This window comes from Bos taurus, chromosome 13 (genome assembly GCF_002263795.3).
Source record: "Bos taurus isolate L1 Dominette 01449 registration number 42190680 breed Hereford chromosome 13, ARS-UCD2.0, whole genome shotgun sequence".
Taxonomy (NCBI): domain Eukaryota; kingdom Metazoa; phylum Chordata; class Mammalia; order Artiodactyla; family Bovidae; genus Bos; species Bos taurus.
The window spans coordinates 29,115,182-29,130,881 of record NC_037340.1 but is presented as its reverse complement, the minus strand read 5'-3'; the positions used below and the strand labels follow the sequence as shown (position 1 = coordinate 29,130,881).

Genomic DNA, 15,700 nt, shown 5'->3' with positions numbered 1-15,700 from the left:
GGACTGAATATTATGGCATCACAAAGGTTTTTCTTTCCCATGTGCTCTGAACCTTACCATGGTTTAATGTATAGAAGCAGCAAATCCATGCCACATGAGTGACATTATTTATTTATCTGCTTTGCATTTTAGTTGCATCGTGCAGGATCTTTCATTGTGGTACATAGGTTCAGCAGTTACAGCGCTCAAGCTTAGTTGCCCCACAGCTTGTGGGAGCTTAGTTCCCCAACCAGGGATCAAACCTGAATCCCCTCTGTTGGAAGACAGATTTCTAACCACTGGATACCAGGGAAGTCCCTGAAATAATTATTTTATACTGTCTGACAAATGGCCAAGATGTTGAATACTCCATAAGATGAGTATGTTCTTTTTACATATCAGTTCAGTTGAGTTCAGTTGCTCAGTCGTGTCCAACTCTTTGTGACCGATGGACTGCAGCACACCAGACCTCCCTGTCCATCTCCAGCTCCCAGAGTTTACTCAAACTCATGTCCATTGAGTCGGTGATGCCATCCAACCATCTCATCCTCTGTCAACCCCTTCTCCTCCCACCTTCAATCTTTCCTAGCATTAGGGTCTTTTCAAATGAGCCAATTCTTCGCATCAGGTGGCCAAAGTATTAGAGTTTCAGCTTCAGCATCAGTCCTTCCAATGAATATTCAGGATTGATTTCCTTTAGGATGGACTGCTTGGGTCTCCTTGCAGACCAAGGGACACTCAGGAGTCTTCTCCAACACTGCAGTTCAAAAGCATCAATTCTTCGGTGCTCATATTTCTTTATAATCCAACTCTCATATTCATACATGACTACTGGAAAAACCATAGCTTTGACTAGACGGACCTTTGTTGGCAAAGGAATGTCTCTGCTTTTTAATATGCTGTCTTGGTTGATCATAACTTTCCTTCCAAGGAATAAGCGTCTTTTAATCTCATGGCTGCAGTTACCACCTGCAGTGATTTTGGAGCTCCCCACCCCCCCCCCCCACCACAATTAAAGTCTGCCACTGTTTCCACTGTTTCCCCATCTATTTCCCATGAAGTGATGGGACCAGATGTCATGATGTTAGTTTTCTGAATGTTGAGTTTTAAGCCAACTTTTTCATTCTCCTCTTTAATTTCTTCAAGAGGCTCTTTAGTTCTTTTTCGCTTTCTGCTATAAAGATGGTGTCATCTGCATATCTTAGGTTATTGATATTTCTCCTGGCAATCTTGATTCCAGCTTGTGCTTCATCCAGCCCAATGTTTCTCATGATGTACTCTGCATATAAGTTAAATAAGCTGGGTGACAACATACAGCCTTGACATACTCTTTTCCCAGTTTGGAAGCAGTCTGTTGTTCCATGTCCAGTTCTAACTGTTGCTTCCTCACCTGCATACAGATTTCTCAAGAGGCAGATCAGGTGGTCTGGTATTCCCATCTCTTTAAGAATTTTCCACAGCTTGTTGTGATCCACCCAGTCAAAGGCTTTGGCATAGTCAATAAAGCAGAAATAGATGTTTTTCTGGAATTCTCTTGTTTTTTTGATGATCCAACAGATGTTGGCAATTTGATCTCTGTTTCCTCTGCCTTTTCTAAAACCAGCTTGAACATCTGGAAGTTCATGGTTCATGTACTGTTGAAGCCTGGCTTGGAGAATTTTGAGCATTACTTTACTAGCATATGAGATGAGTGAATTGTGTGGTAGTTTGAGCATTCTTTGGCATTGGCTTTTTTGGGATTGGAATGAAAACTGACCTTTTCCAGTCCCATGGCCACTGCTGAGTTTTCCAAATTTGATGGCATATTGAGTGCAGCACTTTCACAGCATCATCTTTTAGGATTTGAAATAGGTCAACTGGAATTTCATCACCTCCACTAGCTTTGTTCATAGTGATGCTTCCTAAGGCCCATTTGACTTCGCATTCCAGAATGTCTGGCTCTAGGTAAGTGACACCATTGGGATTATCTGGGTCATGAAGATCTTTTTTGTATAGTTCTTCTGTGTATTCTTGCCACCTCTTCTTAATATCTTCTGCTTCTGTTAGGTCTATACCATTTCTGTCCTTTATTGTGCCCATCTTTGCATGAAATGTTTCCTTGGTATCTCTAATTTTCTTGAAGAGATCTCTAGTCTTTCCCATTCTATTGTTTTCCTCTATTTCTTTACATTGATTGCTGAGGAAGGCTTTCTTATCTCTCCTTGCTATTCTTTGGAACTCTGCATGCAAATGGGTATATCTTTCCTTTTCTCCTTTGCTTTTTGCTTCCCTTCTTTTCACAGCTATTTGTAAGCCCTCCTCAGACAGCCACTTTGCTTGTTTGCATTTCTTTTTCTTGGGGATGGTCTTGATCTCTGTCTCCTATACAGTGTCACAAACCTCCATCCGTAGTTCTTCAGGAACTCTGTCTATCATATCTAATCCCCTTGAATCTATTTCTCACTTCTACTATATAATCATAAGGGATTTGATTTAGGTCATACCTGAATGGTCTAGTGGTTTTCCCTACTTTCTTTAATTTAAGTTTTAATTTGACAATAAGGAATTCATGATCTGAGTCACAGTCAGCTCCTGGTCTTATTTCTGCTGACTATATAGAGCTCCTCCATCTTTGGCTGCAAAGAATATAATCAACCTGATTTCGGTATTGACCATCTGGTGATGTCCATGTTTAGAGTAGTCTCTTGTGTTGTTGGAAGAAGGTGTTTGCTATGACCAGTGCGTTCTCTTGGCAAGACTCTCTTAGCCTTTGCCCTGCTTCATTCTGTAGTCCAAGGCCAAATTTGCTGTTATTCCAGGTATTTCTTGACTTCCTACTTTTGCATTCCAGTCCCCTGGAATGAAAAGGACATCTTTTTGGGTGTTAGTTCTAGAAGGTCTTGTAGGTCTTCATAGAACTCCTCAGTGTCAGCTTCTTCAGCATTACTGGTCAGGGCATAGACTTGGATTATTGTGATATTGAATAGTTTGCATTGGAAATGAACAGAGATCATTCTGTTGTTTTTGAGATTGCACCCAAGTACTGCATTTTGGACTTTTGTTGACTATTATGGCTACTCCATTTGTTCTAAGGGATTCTTGTCCACAGTAGTAGATATAATGGTCATCTGAGTTAAATTCACCCATTCCAGTCCATTTTAGTTCAGTGATTCCTGAAATGTCAACGTTCACTCTTGCCGTCTCCTGTTTGACCACTTCCAATTTGCCTTGATTCATGGACCTAACATTCCAGGTTCCTATGCAATATTGCTTTTTACAACATCAGATTTGGCTTCTATCACCAGTCACATCCACAACTGGGTGTTGTTTTTGCTTTGGCTCCATCCCTTCATTCTTTCTGGAGTTATTTCTCCACTGATCTCCAGTAGCATATTGTGTACCTACCAACCTGGGGAGTTCATCTTTCAGTATCCTATCTTTTTGCCTTTTCATACTGTTCATGGGGTTTTCTTTTTACATATGTGTGTGTCTAATCGGTAACATGTTCAGCAGTGTTCTTACAACATTAAAATATTCATTGCTATTTAGAAGAACTAAGTTAGAGTTGAATCATGCAATAATTTCTTTATGCAGACACAAACAAGGCATCTATAGAGTCCCTTGGACTGCAAGGAGATCCAACCAGTCCATCCTGAAGGAGATCAGCCCTGGGATTTCTTTGGAGGGAATGATGCTGAAGCTGAAACTCCAGTACTTTGGCCACCTCACGCGAAGAGTTGACTCATTGGAAAAGACTCTGATGCTGGGAGGGATTGGGGGCAGGAGGAGAAGGGGGGATGGCATCACTGACTCAATGGACGTGAGTCTGAGTGAACTCCAGGAGTTGGTGATGGACAGGGAGGCCTGGCGTGCTGCGATTCATGGGGTCGCAAAGAGTCGGACACAACTGAGTGACTGAACTGAACTGAACTGAACTGATAGATCCAAAGTGAATTCTCTGCTGTCTTTGGGAGGCTGCTTGTGGAGCCAGGAGTGTCTGGCTACCTTTGTCAGTAGCCTCCATTGGTACTATTCCCTTTCAATGCCTGTTTATTGAACTCATGGGCTAGTAAGTCATTGTTTTATTAAGTGGAAAGGTTTATGGGTAGCTGGATGGTCAATAACATTGACCATTCGTAAATCAAATAATTAAATCAAATGAAGCCCACGCAATGTAGGCTGACAGTTGTATAGAAAGTAACTTCCTCTGAGTACTTCTACTGTACCTTGTGTTTTGCTAGATTCCAGTCTGTTCTGGGATTAGCTTGGAGAGCTAGCTTTGGATTTTGGAATGTAGAGTAATACTTATCACAGCTGTAACCGGGCACTTGTGTTGGTTCTGCCAGAGTATCATGGGGCTGTTAAATTTAGTGAACTGTTCATTCCCCAAGGGCACTCCACAAGGTACTTTATTTTAAAACTTTTTACTTTATATTGGGGTATAGCTGATTAACAATGTTGTGATAGTTTCAGGTTGACAGCAAAGGGACTCAGCCATACATATAAATGTATCCATTCTTTCCTGAACTCCCCTCCCATCCTGGCTGCCACATAACATTGAGCAGAGTTCCCTGTGCTATACAGAATGTCCTTGTTGGTTATCCATTTAAAATATAGCAGTTTGGACATGCTGAAGTACCAGTGAATCTGCCAAGACTCAGGAAAACCAAGACCACCACACATCTCATGCTCCTGTAGAGCTTTAGCTGTTTCAAAGGGGTATTCCCACTGGTCATTGCTGCTATGGAGGAGCAGGAATGTTCTCAGAGTCTTTTCTTACCCACCAGGCTCCTCTGTCCATGGGATTCTCCAGGTGAGAATACTAGAGTGGGTTGCCATTTCCTACTCCAGGGAATCTTTCCGACTTAGGTATTGAACCTAGGTCTCCTGCATTGCAGGCAGATTCTTTATCATCTGAGCCACTAGGGAAGCTCAAAGAATACTGGAGTGGGTTGCCATGCCCTCCGCCAGGGGATCTTCCCTACCCAGGGACTGAACCCAGATCTTCTGCATTGCAGGTGGATTCTTTACTTTCTGAGCCACCAGTGAAGCCCTTTTCTTCATGGAAAGACCAAAGACAAGGAAGCAAAAAAAGCAAAAAAAAAAAAAAAAACTCCCATTAAACTCAATGATATCTTTAGCTTTAAAAATTATAATGATAAAATCCTATGTTTCCCATTTATGAAGCATCCATGATGTACCAAGTATTGTGCAGTAATCTTCACACACGTTGACTTACATGCTCAAGATGCCCTTACCAAACAGAGAGTGCCCTCATTTTACAGATGACCTGGGTTCTGACTGTAAAGTGATAAGACTGGGATTCAAACCTGGATCAGATTATCCTCATAAATATCTGGATAGAAGATGGAGTCAAGGTCAGATGATTCTGAGGATGGAGTAAACCATCTTATGTGCTACACATGTTTCTAGGGCTTAAGACTGAGCTGGGAGTATGAAAGGATGTTGATGGACAAGAGCACAGTTTCACTGAATTCCATGGTACCAAGGGGACAGTAGCTAATATGCAGTGTTTAGTAGGTGCTGGTCATCATTCTAAGCTCCTAAGTGCATAATTATGCAATGAATCCCTGCTGTGAATGTATGAGCTATGTACTCTTATGATCCTCATTACGCTTGCTTAGGTAGCCAGCAGGCTCTTCAGGGCTCCAGATCTTGATGTGAGAGCAGAAGCACACTGAAATGTCAGGAGAGTTAAAACAATAGCCTTTTCTCTTAATTGTCCCTGTAAAATTCCATTTGTTGTAACATTGGTTAATAAAATCTAAGACAACAGTCTGGAATATGTGTTTTGAATTTCACATTTGTTTGTTTTAATTACAAGGGCAATTTTTTTTTCAAACTACAATATGTTTTTAAATGAATTTTTAAATCCAGACCTCTTCAATGGAAGGGCATGGAATGTTAGAAAATCCTTATTCTTTGAGCAAGTCAGGTAAATGAGGAGAAATCTAAGGGAAGCTACCACCAATCAGAGGGAATCGTTGCTATCAATGGAGCTCAGAGAGCACAGGCCTTTAATTGCAGCGAAAGGAGCAACACTCCAAATGCTCTTGATAAAAACTGATTGTGTCTCTGAATTCCACGGTAAAGCTCCTCACAGGATGTCTGACAGAGACTCAGCAGCCAGTAGCAGTAGATTTAACAATGCCAATAAATTTAACAATGAAGTTACCAATTTACATCAAATAACATATGGTTTAGAATAGAACATCACTGAAAAAATAAGCACAAACATCTATCTTCCCCTGAATATAGATAATGTATAACTATCATAAAATTATTTACAGTTTTATTACTAGTCCAGCCATATATGTCCCTTTAGGAAAAATTTAAAAATTGAAACAAGAATAATTTTTTTAATTGTCTGATGATTATTCCTATGACTCAGAAAACAAGTACTGGTTATTGTTTTTCATGGTTTTATTTCCAAGGACATCTGTGTTCTTCTGATGCAGGCTAGTAGCCATGTGATTCCACTTTGGCTAATTACTCTTGCTAGTAAGGAGCTGTCCAGATTTGAAGTCACTTCCAGTGATCTCTCTGCTGAGAGTGGCTCAATGGAAGGTGGGGGTGGGGGTGGTGGTACCATTTTTGCCAAATGGTAGGAAGGAAAATGAGAATAATAAAGGTATTGGTATTAAAGACAGTCTCTTTTAGCCAGAGATCAACTGTTGTCTATAAAGTGATGGAACATGGACTTCTCTGGTGGTCCAGTGGTTAAGACTCTGCCTTCTAGAGCAGGGTGTGTGAGTTCAATCCCTGGTTGGGGAGCTAAGATCCCACATGCCACACGGGCAAAAAAAACAAACATAAAACAGAAGCAATATTGTAACAAAATTCAAGGAAGCCTTTTAAAATTGTTCCTATTAAAAGTATTAAAAAAAAATAAAGTGATAGAACAAATCTAGGACAAAGCTAGAGCAGAACCAGAGCCCAGGACTTCATATCCTTCGCGGTTTGTTCACCATCCTCTTGGTCAGGAATTCCGGCCGTGGCGGCATATTCTTCAACTTGGCTCAGTCTCTCTTTGTCTTCATCTCAACTCAAAGCAGCAACTTTCTTGCTTCCTATTATGGTTCTCAGAGGAATGGATTTTCTGCATGGGAGCATCTCCACTTAAGTCTTTTGTGTTTTAAGCAGAGTTTTATTTGAAAACGTAGCTTGTGTTTGTATTTTTGGCATTTAGGGTTCAACTTTTAGCTTAATTTTCATAGTAACAAGTGAGGGATGGAGGGGTCATTTGAGAGGACAAGGGGTAGATAAAAAACAGACTATCATCTATTGGAGGTCAGATGGCCATGGACAAAGTAAGGGGTGGGCAGGTAAGGCAGGTGGCATGAAGGTAGAAATCAAGAAACTAATTGACATGCAGAAATAAGAGGAATCAAGAAGCCCAAGCAGAGGATCTGAGTTCCAGAGAACCAGGGTCCAGACATTTCTTCCATCTAATTTTGGAATTTAAAAATAGCCATAGGGTGTGGGATTCCCTGGATGTCCAATGGTTAGAACTCAGTGCTTTCACTGCCTGGGGTTTGATCTCTGATCAGAGAACTAAGATCCCACAGCTGCCAAAAAAAAAAAAAAAAGTAATAATAGTGGTAAGATATTGATTTTTATTGAAATTTTTTTAAAGCTATTTGGACACATTTAGGACTCACTTTTGTCATCATTTCCCTTGTCAATTAGCATTTATAATGAAGAAATCAAAACTTTGTATATTTGTAGTCTTTTATTGTTCTTTGAGATGTGAGTATATTCAATAATATTCTCATTTTATAATAATCCATGGAAATAGGCTGACACTTTAGAATTCAGCATGACTATGTCAAGAGTGGAAAATATGTTTTCATTTAAATTAAGAATAAAAAGGAATTCATGGTCAAATGACTGTTAAAATATAAATAAGAGTTGGAATGAAGAAAAAATCCAGATAAGATCAGTCGCTCAGTCATGTCCGACTCTTTGTGACCCTATGAATCTCAGTACGCCAGGCCTCCCTGTCCATCATCAACTCCTGGAGTTCACTCAGACTCACATCCATCGAGTCAGTGATGCCATCCAGCCATCTCATCCTCTGTCGTCCCCTTCTCCTCCTGCCCCCAATCCCTCCCAGCATCAGAGTCTTTTCCAATGAGTCAACTCTTCGCATGAGGTGGCCAAAGTACTGGAGTTTCAGCTTTAGCATCATTCCTTCCAAAGAAATCCCAGGGCTGATCTCCTTCAGAATGGACTGGTTGGATCTCCTTGCAGTCCAAGAGATTCTCAAGAGTCTTCTCCAACACCACAGTTCAAAAACATCAATTCTTCGGCGCTCAGCCTTCTTCACAGGCCAACTCTCACATCCATACATGACCACAGGAAAAAGCATAGCCTTGACTAGACGAACCTTTGTTGGCAAAGTAATGTCTCTGCTTTTGAATATGCTATCTAGGTTGGTCATAACTTTCCTTCCAAGGACTAAGCGTCTTTTAATTTCATGGCTGCACTCACCATCTGTAGTGATTTTGGAGCCCAGGAAAATAAAGTCTGACACTGTTTCCACTGTTTCTCCATCTATTTCCCATGAAGTGGTGGGACCGGATGCCATGATCTTCGTTTTCTGAATGTTGAGCTTTAAGCCAACTTTTTCACTCTCCACTTTCACTTTCCTCAAGAGGCTTTTGAGTTCCTCTTCACTTTCTGCCATAAGGGTGGTGTCATCTGCATATCTGAGGTTATTGATATTTCTCCCGGCAATCTTGATTCCAGTTTGTGTTTCTTCTAGTCCAGTGTTTCTCATGATGTACTCTGCATATAAGTTAAATAAGCAGGGTGACAATATACAGCCTTGATGAACTCCTTTTCCTATTTGCAACCAGTCTGTTGTTCCATGTCCAGTTCTAACTGTTGCTTCCTGACCTGCATACAAATTTCTCAAGAGGCAGGTCAGGTGGTCTGGTATTCCCATCTCTTTCAGAATTTTCCACAGTTTATTGTGATCCACATAGTCAAAGGCTTTGGCATAGTCAGTAAAGCAGAAATAGATGTTTTTCTGGAACTCTCTTGCTTTTTCCATGATCCAGCCGATGTTGGCAACTTGATTTCTGGTTCCTCTGCCTTTTCAAAAACCAGCTTGAACATCAGGAAGTTCACGGTTCACATATTGCTGAAGCCTGGCTTGGAGAATTTTTAATATTACTTTACTAGCGTGTGAGATGAGTGCAATTGTGTGGTAGTTTGAGCATTCTTTGGCATTGCCTTTCTTTGGAATTAGAATGAAAACTGACCTTTTCCAGTCCTGTGGCCACTGCTGAGTTTTCCAAATTTGCTGGCATATTGAGTGCAGCACTTTCACAGCATCATCTTTCAGGATTTGGAACAGCTCAGCTGGAATTCCATCACTTCCACTAGCTTTGTTCGTAGTGATGCTTTCTAAGGCCCATTTGACTTCACATTCCAGGATGTCTGGCTCTAGGTCCGTGATCACACCATCGTGATTATCTGGGTCGTGAAGATCTTTTTTGTACAGTTCTTCTGTGTATTCTTGCCATCTCTTCTTAATATCATCTGCTTCTGTTAGGTCCATACCATTTCTGTCCTTTATCGAGCTCATCTTTGCATGAAATGTTCCTTTGGTATCTCTGATTTTCTTGAAGAGATCTCTAGTCTTTCCCATTCTGTTGTTTTCCTCTATTTCTTTGCATTGATCACTGAAGAAGGCTTTCTTATCTCTTCTTGCTATTCTTTGGAACTCTGCATTCAGATGTTTATATCTTTCCTTTTCTCCTTTGCTTTTCACTTCTCTTCTTTTCACAGCTATTTGTAAGGCCTCCCCAGACAGCCATTTTTCTTTTTTGCATTTCTTTTCTATGGGAATGGTCTTGATCCAGGGTTGTAAAATGTACTGTGTTGGCAATGATGCTGGTTATGACTGATGGCCAGGAAAAATATTGTAGTGTTTCACATGCCATCTAAACACTAATATCACAATTTATGGAGTATATAGAATGTTGTATTTAAGCTCTTGGGAAATTTTAAAGCTGTATATACCAAGATAATACTTGAGAAAATAAAAAATATAAATACTTGTGTTTAAAATCTTCAAGGTGGCATTAAAGTTGTCAATGTGAAGTTCACAGCCCCCGATCCCCTTTGCCTCAGCTTCTCCTCCAACTCTCCTTTTTCAGAAGTAAAAAGGACAAAAACCACATGCAAAGATTCTGGTGAAAATATTTCTTAGAGGTGAGAATATAAGACAATGTGAAAGGAGGACCAAGAGACCTGGGAGCAAATATGGGACCAGGAAGGAGTGGTTAGGGGGATGTGGTTAGGGCAAAAATGTGAGTGAATCCTTAAAGATTTAGGGAACCAGAGAAGTCTAAAGGGGAGTCAATCCTAGTAGGAGATGCAGGGATTTTCCTGACCATCCTTAAATGTTTGAGAGAGAAGTGAGGATGTTAATTCCCACTTGGGCCATTCTTCTTTCATTGGGATCCTGATCCACAGTTGTACAGTAAGGGTCAGGGCATAAAGACTGTTAGATCCAAGTGACAGGAGACCACTCCATCCTGACTAGATCTGTGTTGGAGGACAAAAACCCACAGGTTCTGGGATTTTCCTCGTGGTCCAGTGATTATGACTCGGCCTTCCAATTCAGGGGGTACAGGTTTGATCCCTGGTTGGGGAACTAAGATCCCACATGCCTCGGTGACCAAAAAACTGAAACATAAAACAGAAGCAATTTTGTAAAAAAATTCCATTAAGACTAAAAATTTTCCATATCAAAATATCTTTTAAAAAGCCTGCTGTTTCCAATGTATGTTATCTTATTTAGTTTACTTAACAGCCGTCTGATACTGATGCTGTTTTGTCTCATGTATGGGGAGGAGGACCGAGATTTGCAGAGCAGGCTTGGATTGACCAAGTGCTGACAGTGTGTATCCCACACCCGTTCTCCTGTAGGCTGGCCCCGTGCTCTGACCCCTTTCTTCCCTTTTTAAACAACATACCTGTGATGGATTCATTTTGATATTTGGCAAAACTAATACAATTATGTAAAGTTTAAAAATAAAAAAAAAAAAAAAAAAAAACAACACAACATTTTAAGAGTTCAAGATCGATTCTTTTCTCTCTCAATCTGAAGGCCCCATCACAAGTCTTTCTCTTCTGCTCTAGAAGATGTTCAACAGAAAAGATGGTGATGAAATGCCAGCCCTATGCGTGGCTTTGCTGGCTGGCTCATTTGACTAGGGGAACCTTAAGATCTCTGTCTCAGATCTTCCCAAGTGAAAAACAGACATAGAAACCTTATTCTCATTCTCACAGAGAGTTAGTGAAGGTTAGAAAGGCAGGGCTGCCATACAGATCCTCAGGAGTAGAGCACTTAGTAGAGTCAACAAGTATCAAGTTCTTCCCATGATCATCCTGAAGTCTTCCTCACAAGACCTTATTAAGTGAATGCCTTGGCAAACCAAGAATTGATTGGGACTCTGGTTCTGTTGCTGAGGTAGAATTCAGAATCTGAGCTGTACTTCTGCATTTATGAGAATTAGGGCTGAGAAGGGATGGGGCCAGAAATGTTCTTCCAGGTGTCTCTGGAGCAGGCAAAGGTCCTTGAGTGAACACGTGTTCAGTCACATTTGTTGACTGGAGTATCAGACCCTGTAGAATAAACCCTATCCAAACATAGGTGTGTGACTGAATGGGTCACTTGTCATATTACACACACAAGTTATCCTTCATTATCTTCTTTTGTTTGGGATAAATCGTAGTGACAGTAATATGGACTTAAATTCTAGTCCTCTTATCAAACAAATTGAGAATGAACACTCTTGCACACACTGATTTCATAATAAATGCATATCCAAACATGTTTGTTGCTTGGATGGAAGAGGGGGCACTTCTTCCTTTGCAAGCCTTTCTGAAATTTAGGGACTATTTGGATGAAGGCTATTGATTCTTTTGATGCCAGGGGTTACTCAGTGCTCATCTGACATTTCAAACTATTTTTCAATGGGAAGGCCATCAGATCTTGTGCTTTTGTGGTCGGGTCTTCCCTGGTGGTTCAGATGGTAAAGAATCTGCCTATAATGTGGGAGACCTGGGTTCGATCCCTGGGTTGGGAAGATCTCCTGGAGGAGGCATGGCAACACATTCCAGTATCCTTTGGGCTTCCCTGGTGGCTCACATGATAAAGAATCTGCCTGCACAGACTAAGCACAGCACAGCACAGCCTTGTGTTGGTAGATTGCCTAGCTTCCCTGCTGCATCTGAGACCAAGAAACCCAGAATAAAGTCATTCCATCAAGAGACTAATAACAATTGGAAAGAAGCTTCTTTACTTTTTTGTTAGAGCCTTTTCATGACTGACTGGATCTAAAAGAAGGGACATATTGATTCTGTGTCCTTTTGCTGAGTATGGTGGCATGACAAGTGTGACCTACAGGACATACTAGGTAAGATTTTGGTATTGCAATAAAGGCAAACACAGCAAAACAATAGATCACAGAGTTCAGGTTGACCTCAGGCGGTCAGTAGGCAGTCCTAGGCATTTTGTCCTGGGAAGGAGAACTGTTCATTTCATTCATAAGTTTCTTCTTCTTCTTCCCCTTCTTCTTCCTCTACTTCTCCTCCTCCTCTTTCCTCTTTCTCTTCCCTTTCCCTTCCACCTTCTTCTGAATACGCTTTGGAAACTTTCTCCAAAGGGAAATGTCCTTTCCAAGCCCAGAACTGTTAATCCTTTTGCAGCCAAGTTTCTGTCTTGTTCCAAAAAGAGAACATTGACAGTAAATTCAGTGTTTCCTTAAATTACCCCTTTATTTAAACCTTTAAATGTGTTTCATTTGTTATTGTTGTTTGCTGTTATTTTTAAGCCACAACGCTTCCCATCCTCACACCATCTATTTTGGGCACCCCGAGACGAAGAACCAAATCAATGCTGGCTGTTGCTTTCTCAATTAGTTCAAGGGTTCCAAGAAGCCCTATGTGCCCTAAGCATTGTGTGTTAACTTGATAATGATGACTTACACACATGTGTAATGTTCATTGCTTTTTTGTAAGGAATAAGATACAAACTTGTTTATAAACATTATTAAATTTGTAGTAGCTTTTGGCTCTTTCAATGTGTGTTGAGTATAGTGATTATGAAGATATTGTTTTGAAAAGCACAAAGGGATTCTAATGTTGAAAAAAGATGGAAGTCAGTGGGGCAGAAAATGAGATTCAGAAGAGCACCTAACTCTCCAGACCCTCCATCACTTTATCTGGTTCCTCACAGAACTTGTTCCCCTTACAGGAACTGGCCAGAATGGACCAACAGATCAACTGACTTGGGAATGAATTTCAGCCCTGTTCCTTCTTTCTTAGCTGTAACTGTGGCCAGGTTCCATGGCCTCTGAGTGCCTCAATTTTCTCATCTGAACCATGGGGACAATAGTTGTTGTTGTTCAGTTGCTAAGTCATGTCTGATTTTTTGCAACTCCATGGGCTATAGCATGCCAGGCTCCTCTGTTCCTCACTGTCTCCTGGAGTTTGCTCATATTCATGTCCACTGAGTTGGTGATGCTATCTAATCATATCATCCTCTGTATCCCACCCACTTATCCTTTTGCCTTCAACCCTTCCCAGCATCAGGGGTATTTTCCAATGAGTCAGCTCTTTGCTTCAGGTGGCCAAAGTACTAGAGCTTCAGCTTCAGCATCAGTTCTTCCAGTGAATATTGAGGATTGATTTCCTTTAGGATTGACTGGTTTGATCTCCTTGCTATCACTAGTAGGTCTATTTAAACTGTTTACCATAAGGCTTGGAGTACAATTACTATTCAACAAATAACAGCTACTGTTTATTAAAGATAACAATGACTTTTCTTTAAGAGGCCAAGACTGAGGAATTTCAGTTTGATTGGACAGACCCCTGTTTGTGGTGAATGTCCTTTTTTTGAGCTGTGTAATGGAGAGAAAGGGCTTCTCAGGTGCTGCTAGAGGTAAAGAACCTGTCTGCCAATTCAAGAGACATAAGAGATGTGTGTTTGATCCCTGGGTCAGGAAGATCCCCTGGAAGAGGGCATGGCAACCTACTCCAGTGTTCTTGCCTGGAGAATCCCATGGACAGAGGATCCTGGCGTACTACAGTCCATACTGTTGCAAAGAGTCGAATGTGAGTGAAGTAACTTAACATGCATGCATGTGTAGAAAAACCTGCCTTCCCACAAGGGATTAAAATGCGAAAATGATCCCCAAGAAATAAGGCTGATGAAAATATTTAGTTTTGTTCTGATTGAACAAACTCAGCACATGTTTAGCAGTTCCTTTATTTTTAGATTTAAAGGAAAAAGGAGAAGCCAAGCCTTCCAGATAAACCTGCCTGACAGCATGGGACCACTGACCAGAGAGGACTGCTGATCATCCAGGCTCCCACTGGGCTGCCTGCCTGCGTCCTTCAACCTTGACGACAGGTTCTGGAAGACAACCTGGCAGCCCTCTCACAGTCCATTAAGGCAGCAGATGCAAACAGACTCTGAAGCCAACTGCTGAAATCAGGTTAATTTCAGCCCTGTCCTGGGGCTGCCCACTCACAGCCAATGCCAACTCAACCCAGAACTCTCAAGGTTAGGTCATGGTAAAGCTCTCACTAATGGACATTTCTCAGTAGGATCTGTGCTAAATAAATGCAGAACTGGGCGGCTGGATGGCTTCTGTTTGGAATAGAAATTGCCAGCCTATCATTAGGAGATGGGAGGATGGTTGAGCATAGAAAGTAGGAGACAAAGACACAGAAGCAGTCGGGTGAATAGGGAAGTATCTGGCACTTGATCTATGTTCATTTCCTAGAAGATGAAATTGTTTCAGGAACACTGGACTTAATTGGGTTATGTGATTGAAATGTTTATGAAACAATAAGGTTTATTTGCGTCTCCCCATTGTGACAGTAGTGTGGACCCATGCGGAGAAGCAGAAAGAAAGAGAAGTAATTCAAGGATCATTTGCTTTTATCTTTCTCTGCACTCTCTTTGGCTTACTTGTTGACTCAAGTTTGTACTTACACTGAGAAAATCTGCTTCTAGGTTTTTCTGTTGTGATTCACAGTCAAAATGATTTGAACCTAAATTTGGGGAAGAGGAAAGAATTTGAAGGTTGCCCTCTTTTTTATAAAAGCTTTTTGCTTTATATTGGAGTAAAGCCAGTTGACAATGTTGTGATAGTTTCATGTAGACCGCAAAGGGACTCAGTTATACATATATATGTATCCATTCTCCCCAAATTCCCTTCCCATCCAGGCTGCCACATTGAACTTTGAGCAGGCTTCCTTGTGCTATGTAGTAGATCCTTGTTGGCTATCCATTTTAAATATAGCAGTGTGTGCATGTCCATCCCAAGCTCCCTAAGCATCCCTTCCTCCCATTCTCACCCTTGGCAACCCTAAGTTTGTTCTCTAAGTCTGTGAGTCTGTTTCTGTCTCATAAATAGTTCATTTATATCATTTTAGATTACACATAGAAAAGATGTTATATGATATTTCTCCTTCTCTGTTTGACACACTTCATTCAATATGACAATTTGTAGGTCCATCCATGTTGCTGCAAATGGCATTATTTCGTTCTTTTTAATGACTGAGTAATATTTCATTGTACATATGTACCATATCTTGTTTATCCGTTCCTGTCGATGGACATTTATGTTGCTTCCATGTCTTGGCTATTGTAAACAGTGTTGCTATGAACACTGGGGTGCATGGATCCTTT

At 40.9% G+C, this 15,700-nt stretch overlaps 1 protein-coding gene across 2 annotated transcripts in view; it reads left to right on the top strand.

Annotated features, from left to right (window-relative positions):
• The window catches only part of FRMD4A (FERM domain containing 4A), an 849,800-nt gene that overhangs the window by 68,225 nt on the left and 765,875 nt on the right, over window positions 1-15,700 (top strand). For both annotated transcript variants that reach the window (XM_059892529.1, XM_059892528.1), the window contains one exon: window positions 14,279-14,498. The gene's annotated coding sequence lies outside the window, so the exon portion shown is untranslated. The remainder of the gene's footprint in view (window positions 1-14,278; window positions 14,499-15,700) is intronic.